We start from the raw sequence: 6,882 nt of genomic DNA, 5'->3' as shown, positions 1-6,882 counted from the left end.
ACCGGCCGCTAATGAAGCCGCTAATAAAGCAGCCTGACACCCACCTCCGCCTGGCCCCGCCCCCTGGAGTGGCGCCGGGCCCGCCGGCCAATCGGCAGGGCGATGCAAAACAGACGACGCGGGACTGGTTGGGGGTGAGGGGGCGGGGCGGTTGAAAAAGTGCAAAATAGCTCCTTCAGTTCCTCTTTTCGGCTGGACCGAGCCACAGAAGGACCGATGCGGGGGAGGGAGGGGGCTGCGAAGGCCCCCGTCTGGAAACCGAGAGACCCCGTGTTCGAGTCCTGCCTTGGACACGAAGCTAGCTGCGGCACCGTGGGCCAATCCTAAGGAAGCTTGGGCTTAGCCCAAGGAAGGAGGCAACCCAAAGACCCAACAACCCCAGAAGAAAAAAACAGTCACTACAGCATGGGTCCTCACCCTTGGCAACTTTAAGACTTGTTGACTTTAACTTCCAGAATTCCTCAGCCAGCAAAGCTAGCTTAAAGTCTTAAAGTTGCCAAGGTTGAGGACCCCTGATCTACAACATACGATGTAAGAACTGCCACAACCACTATGGTACCTAGGACAAACAGGCAGAACGCAGCCATGAACACCAACTGGCAGCCGAACAGCATGACGAAAATTCTTTAATTTCACAACATACAGATTTAACCATTTCAATTGGAAAAATGTGAAAATCCTAGACCAGGCCAAATCCCAAAATGCCAGGGAATTTCTAGAAGCCTGGCACTCTGATAAATCCGCCATCAACAGACACATAGACATTAACATCTATTGTTGTTGTTCTTAATTGCGAAGTCATGTCTGACTCATCGTGACCCCATGGACAACATTCCTCCAGGTCTTCCTGGAGTCCATTTAAGTTCACACCTACTGCTTCAGTGACTCTATCCAGCCATTTCATTCTCTGTCATCCCCTTTTATTGCCCTCAATCTTTCCCAGCATTAGGCCCTTCTCCAGTGAGTCCTTCCTTCTCATTAGGTGGCCAAAGTATTTGATTTTCAACTTCAGGATCTGGCCTTCTAAAGAGCAGTCGGGGTTGATCTCTTCTAGGACTGACTGGTTTGAACGCCTTGCAGTCCAAGGGACTCGCAGGAATCTTCTCCAGCACCATAGTTCAAAGGCCTCAATTCTTTGGCACTCAGCCTTTGCATCTATAGACTATGCAAAAGAGGTAATCGGTCCAAAAGAGAAAAAGACTCCAGTAGCTCTCTACCAGTAATCAGCAGTCAGATCAGCATAGATTAGCTCCAAAGTCAACTTCAGACCAACAATCCCAGTAAGCAATACCCCAATCAAGAAGCTGTCACAAAGCCATTAATAAACAGCCCAACCAAAGAATCCTTCCACCCATGTAGACAGGCAAGACACCAGAATATAAACAACACTCAGCACTCCTTGCTAGCACTGATGATGTTACCTAGTTAGGGTAATGAAACATTTGCAAGAAAACAAGCAAGCTCAGAGAGCACCAAGGACCCCTCATTTCAACCCCAAGCCACAAATATTCTTCTTCCTTGGTTACTCTTAATTCATTCTGCATCTATGCTGCTTGCTCTGCCCAGTCTTGGCAGGAGCCATGCTCAGGAGGATGGAAGCTAAGAAGCTAATTGGGGTCAGCTAATTGGGGTCAGAACTGCTTAGTAATTGGAGAGGAGACCACTAGGAAATCCCAAATTTGGAGGCTAGCTTGGGAAGTTGAAGTAACATCTCGCAAAAAGGTGGAGCTAAACTTTGATGAAATGGACAAGAAGGAACGATCCTGAGAAAGAGCTGACCTACCAAGATGTAGGTCAGATAAAATCTGAGTCCATGTGTGTTCCACTCAGGAGTTTGACATCAATCTAATGGGCCTGAAAGCACCTCTCCCTTGTCTCCTTTTATTTTGTAAGAATTGGGGAGCATCTTTCCTGAGATATTTTCTCAGGTTAATGTTCTCATGACATTTGATCCTGTGCAAACGGGCAAGGCATCCCCCATAAATTCAATGGCATTTTAGTATTTCCAAATGATGGCAATTCAGTCCCTCACCTGCAGTTTATCCTGGCAGTGTAATGCAATTTTCTTGTCAATTAATGTTGAGACTCTTACCTCATCCCCAGCTCAGAATTCATACCAGTTGGTTCTCAAAACAACCAATCAGCTAGTCTGTATTATAATCAAAGCAATTAAAACAGAATTAAAAATAAACATCACTCCTCAAACAAGATACATAACTCTTAAGTAACATAACCAAGTGTTTCAGAAAAACCCCATTTAATAATAGTTCTGGCATCTAAGGAAGTTTGACTGTTAATTACTGGCATATTCTGGTGCACGGAATATGGCTACATATGCAGTTAGTTGGGATCCACATCAGAGCAAAGATGTTGAATGCCAAGCTAACCAGAGATAATTGGATTGGACTGTATAAATTTATCTCTGCATTAAAAGACAAAATGCCACCACTCCATCTTTTGCAGCAGGTTCCTAGACGGTAAGGCTTCTTCTGTCAGCTTTTGAGAGCAGAACATTTAAATATTCAGACATGCTAAGCTGAGCTAAGTATCCTGGTTTTAGTATATTGGTTAAATTTCCTAGCAAAAGAGATTCGATATGGCAATCCAGGTCTACAGTCCTTGATCTAAGCTCTGTTCCAGCTTGTGTTTAAATTGCCATGACCCAATCCACGGGCTTCACGGTGATTTTCTGGAGTGAAGTCATAGCCAAGGACAGATCCTGGGGCAATAAGAGTCTTGCCATTGACCAGTTAACTAGCAGCCCACCCATGAAGACCAAGTGCTTGGCTAGCAAGGCACCAAGAGCACCATCTGAACAATCCAATTTAGGGCAGTCATTCTGTTTCCTGACCTGAATGTTGCATTGAGAATCACTCATGAAGACAAACGTTTCAGAAACATGAGTTGCCTTGAGAAGTTAGACTAAGGAGAAACTTCCTGACGGTGAGAACAATTAATCAGTGGAACAACCTGCCTCCAGAAGCGGTAAATGCTCCAACACTGGAAGTTTTTAAGAAGAGACTGGACAGCCATTTGTCAGAAATGGTATAGGGTTTCCTGCCTGAGCAGGGGGTTGGACTAGATGACCTCCAAGGTCCCTTCCAACTTTTTTATTATTATTATTATTATTATTATTATTATTATTATTATTATTATTATTATTATTATTATTATTATGCCAGAAGGGCTAAGCAGGCAAGTGGCCATCTCCACTGGATCCAAAGAACCAGATCACAAAGGCCAAGAAGATACTGTATATAGGCTTTCAAACAGTGTAATTCAGAGCAAGACTGTCAGATCCGCCATCAAACAGCTTCAACCCTGCTTCGCTTTGATGGCAACCTGCCATAAAATGAGGGGAGGGAGAATGGGAAAACAGGGAAGGGAGATGACAGGAACCAGAGGTGCCATCCAGAGACAATTGAAACAGCCAAGCACACAAGCTTGGGAATGGAATGCGAAACACCCATCCAAAGAGGCACCAGAATGTGGAACTGTTACCAAAACACCTAATTTGAACCTTTTGGGACACCACCAAGAAGACCAAGGGGGGGAAGGCCTGGGAGAAAGGAAAATTACCATGGTTATGCGGGAAATCCTCAGATCTGGCTTTGCTATGCTGTAACCAGTTGGCTTCAGTCAAAGTATACCTTTCATTACCAATGAAGTCGAGGGTCTTTCTTTCCCGAAGGTCTAAGCTGGGGCAGGTCTGACAAAGACTGACTTCTCCCCTTAAGGAGAAATCTGGAGATACTGCCTTTCACCTCCTCTCCCAAGAAACAGGACATTTTCTACAGGGGGACTTTCTACAGGGGGACGATCGAGAGCATCCTGTCATTCAGCTTCACAGTCTGGTTTGGAAGCATCACTGCTTCAGACAGGAAGGCGGCACAGAGAGTGGTGAGGACGGCATGTTCTGACACAGTTAAGATGCGTTGTAAAACTGGGTCAGACAGATGAACTCAATAGAAATTATTGCAAAACAGATAAATGTTTATTCAGAGAAATACTTGCATTTACAATGGTTGCTTCTTCTGTATATTACTCATCTGTTCATTCCCATAGGTGAGAAAATAATGCTACCTCCATACCAGCTTGTAGCTTGGAATGAAGCCAACTGAGATGTCCGAATGGCTCCATGCTTCTCTCAGACAAAGAACATTCCAATCTGGCTTGTGTTTAGGAAGTCCTGCAATGCCCTTTAGAAACTCCTCCCACTGACCTACTAACACAGTGATTCTCAACCTATGGGTCGGGACCCCATTTGGGGTCGAACGACCATTTCACAGGGGTCACCAAACAAGGCTGTCCACCATTTTCCCCCCTTTTCTTTGGCCACGCCCCTGGCACCCGGTGATGTATAAGTGGTTGGGGGTCACCACAACATGGGGAACTGTATTATGGGGTCGCAGCATTAGAAAGGTTGAGAACCACTGTACTAACATTATATAGCTGACTACCTAAAACTACCTTACCCATAAGCCATCTCTTAAGGAGACAGCACTTAACCCAATAAATGCCAGATATTCCAACATATAGACCTACGTGGTCCAGAACACGGCAGAAAAGATTATTGGCAGTTCCCTCCCTCCCATCCAGGACATGGCACAGAAGCGTTGCTTGAGCAGGGTCTGCAAGATTGTCTGGAACATGGCACATCCTCTTCACGACCTGTTTTCGTTGTTACCTTCTGGGAGGAGACTCCGTGGTATCCGAAGCAGAACATCCAGATTCGGCCAGTTTCGTTCCATACAGTATAAACATTGTGAAATCTCAAGCTTCCTTCTTCCGTCATGTATTCAAGATGGACAGTGTTTAATATTTATATGTTATGTATATGTAGGGGTGTAGGTCTGTAGATATGTTATATATAGTATGTTTAGGTGTGTGTCATGTATGTGTTCACTTTGAGAGCAGGCAATTAAATTTCATTTTTGATGTGTGTCATTGTGCCCACAGTAAAAAATGACAATAATATAATAATATACCTGTCTGTCTGTCTATCTATCCATCTGTCCATCTATCCATCTATTTACAAAGTAAGATTTGAGCTGCTCTCTTGGCAGTTTTACAAGGCTGCTCCAGTCGTATGTCTTACACAGGACATACCTGTGTTGTGGATTAAGGTCTGGAAAGCATGTTAAGCTTTTATATTGTAGTTTCAGATCACCTCCTCCTAAAGAAGCCTCTTTTATGACCATTTTTAAGCCCTTTACTTTGGTCAGATCAGAAAATGAATAATGTGACCAAATGTTTGACTGTTTATAAAATTTGACAGGAGACAAAGTCTAAATGAACCTTTATGTCCTCTGATGACTGATAACAATGAAATTATGTACACTACTTTGCTATCTTGTTTATTGCACTTTTAAAGAGGGAATAAACCGCTCAGTGATTTTTTTTTCAATTTTTTAAAATTCAAGAGTTAAAATACAAACTCACACACACAAAAACCAACTGAACAAAATTAAACAGGATAAAAAAAACCCCAAAAATAAGTGCATTTAGAAAAAAAAGAAAATACACATATATTGTCCCCCACCCCCAGTTGAATACTGATAAATATAACATCAGTAGTTTTTCGCCTTGTGAAACAGGTCTACAATATACAAGTTTTTACAACGCTATTCATAAAAAGAAGAAAACGTAGAAAGTCTGCAACAACTTCAATCTCAACCTTAACCACTCCAGACATTGTTGCAGATCCATCCAGGATCAAATCTCCTTAACTAATTCTTAATAATAAAAAATTTCCTTAAAATTATAACTAAGGTCTTTCCATATACCCCAAGTCATAGATCTCTGTTTTAGGTATCGCCACAGCGTTTGAAGTAGAAAAAGTCCATAAGTATTCTTAAGTCCAAATCATCACTCCAATCAAGGAGAGAAGCAATCTAGAACTAAGAAGAAACTTCCTGACAGTTAGAACAATTAACCAGTAGAACAACCTGCCTCCAGAAGCGGTGAATGCTCCAACACTGGAGGTTTTTAAGAAGACACTGAACAGCCATTTGTATGAAATGATATAGGGTTTCCTGCCTGAGCAGGGGGTGGACTAAATGACCTCCAAGGTCCCTTCCAACCTTATTATTATTATTATTATTATGAATCATCGCACAGTCAGCCAGATGTTCAGCCTGGATTTGGCATTTTGTCTACCTATTGAGTCCTTACCCAGGACCTGGGATAGGCAGATGTGGATGTTTGATGGTATTACAGATATCGTCGCAGGATGGAAGCAGTTCCTAGTAAGGCCGCCTTTTGCAATTGACTAATAGCGAATTTGTCAATGCCAATGGTGTTCAAGTGGTGCTCCAGTTGTTTTGGGATTGCACCCAAGGAGCCTATCACTATTGGTACTACCCTTGCTTGCTTTTGCCACAGTCTTTCTATTTCTATTTGTAGGTCTTTGTATTTTGTTATCTTCTCCAGTTCTTTCTCTTCTATTCTGCTGTCTCCAGGCACTGCCACGTCCACTATCCAGACTTTTTTTGTCTTTCTTATCGACAATTGTTAAGTCTGGGGTGTTATGTTGCAGGTGCTTGTCTGTTTGAATTCTGAAGTCCCAGAGCAGTTTAATTTTATCATTTTCTATGACTTTCTCTATTTTATGATCCCACCAGTTGGTACTATTATTATTATTATTATTATTATTATTATTATTATTTGGATTCATAGGTCTTCCACATTTCTCCACCAAATCTGTAACCTTCCAGAAAAAATTCCTCCTACTCCCACTCTGCAAGCAATAAATCAATTTGCAAATGCATCCGATTGCAATTTTATCCAGCTTTTCAAAGGAAGCTTGTAGATTAAAAAGCATTTTAAGGCTTCCAAGAAAACTTTTACTGTCTTCACTTTGTTTAATGTAGTCCAAAAAGC

This window comes from Crotalus tigris, unplaced genomic scaffold (genome assembly GCF_016545835.1).
Source record: "Crotalus tigris isolate CLP2741 ecotype Arizona unplaced genomic scaffold, ASM1654583v1 scf7180000017764.6130737, whole genome shotgun sequence".
NCBI classification, from domain to species: domain Eukaryota; kingdom Metazoa; phylum Chordata; class Lepidosauria; order Squamata; family Viperidae; genus Crotalus; species Crotalus tigris.
This window is presented reverse-complemented; position numbering follows the sequence as displayed.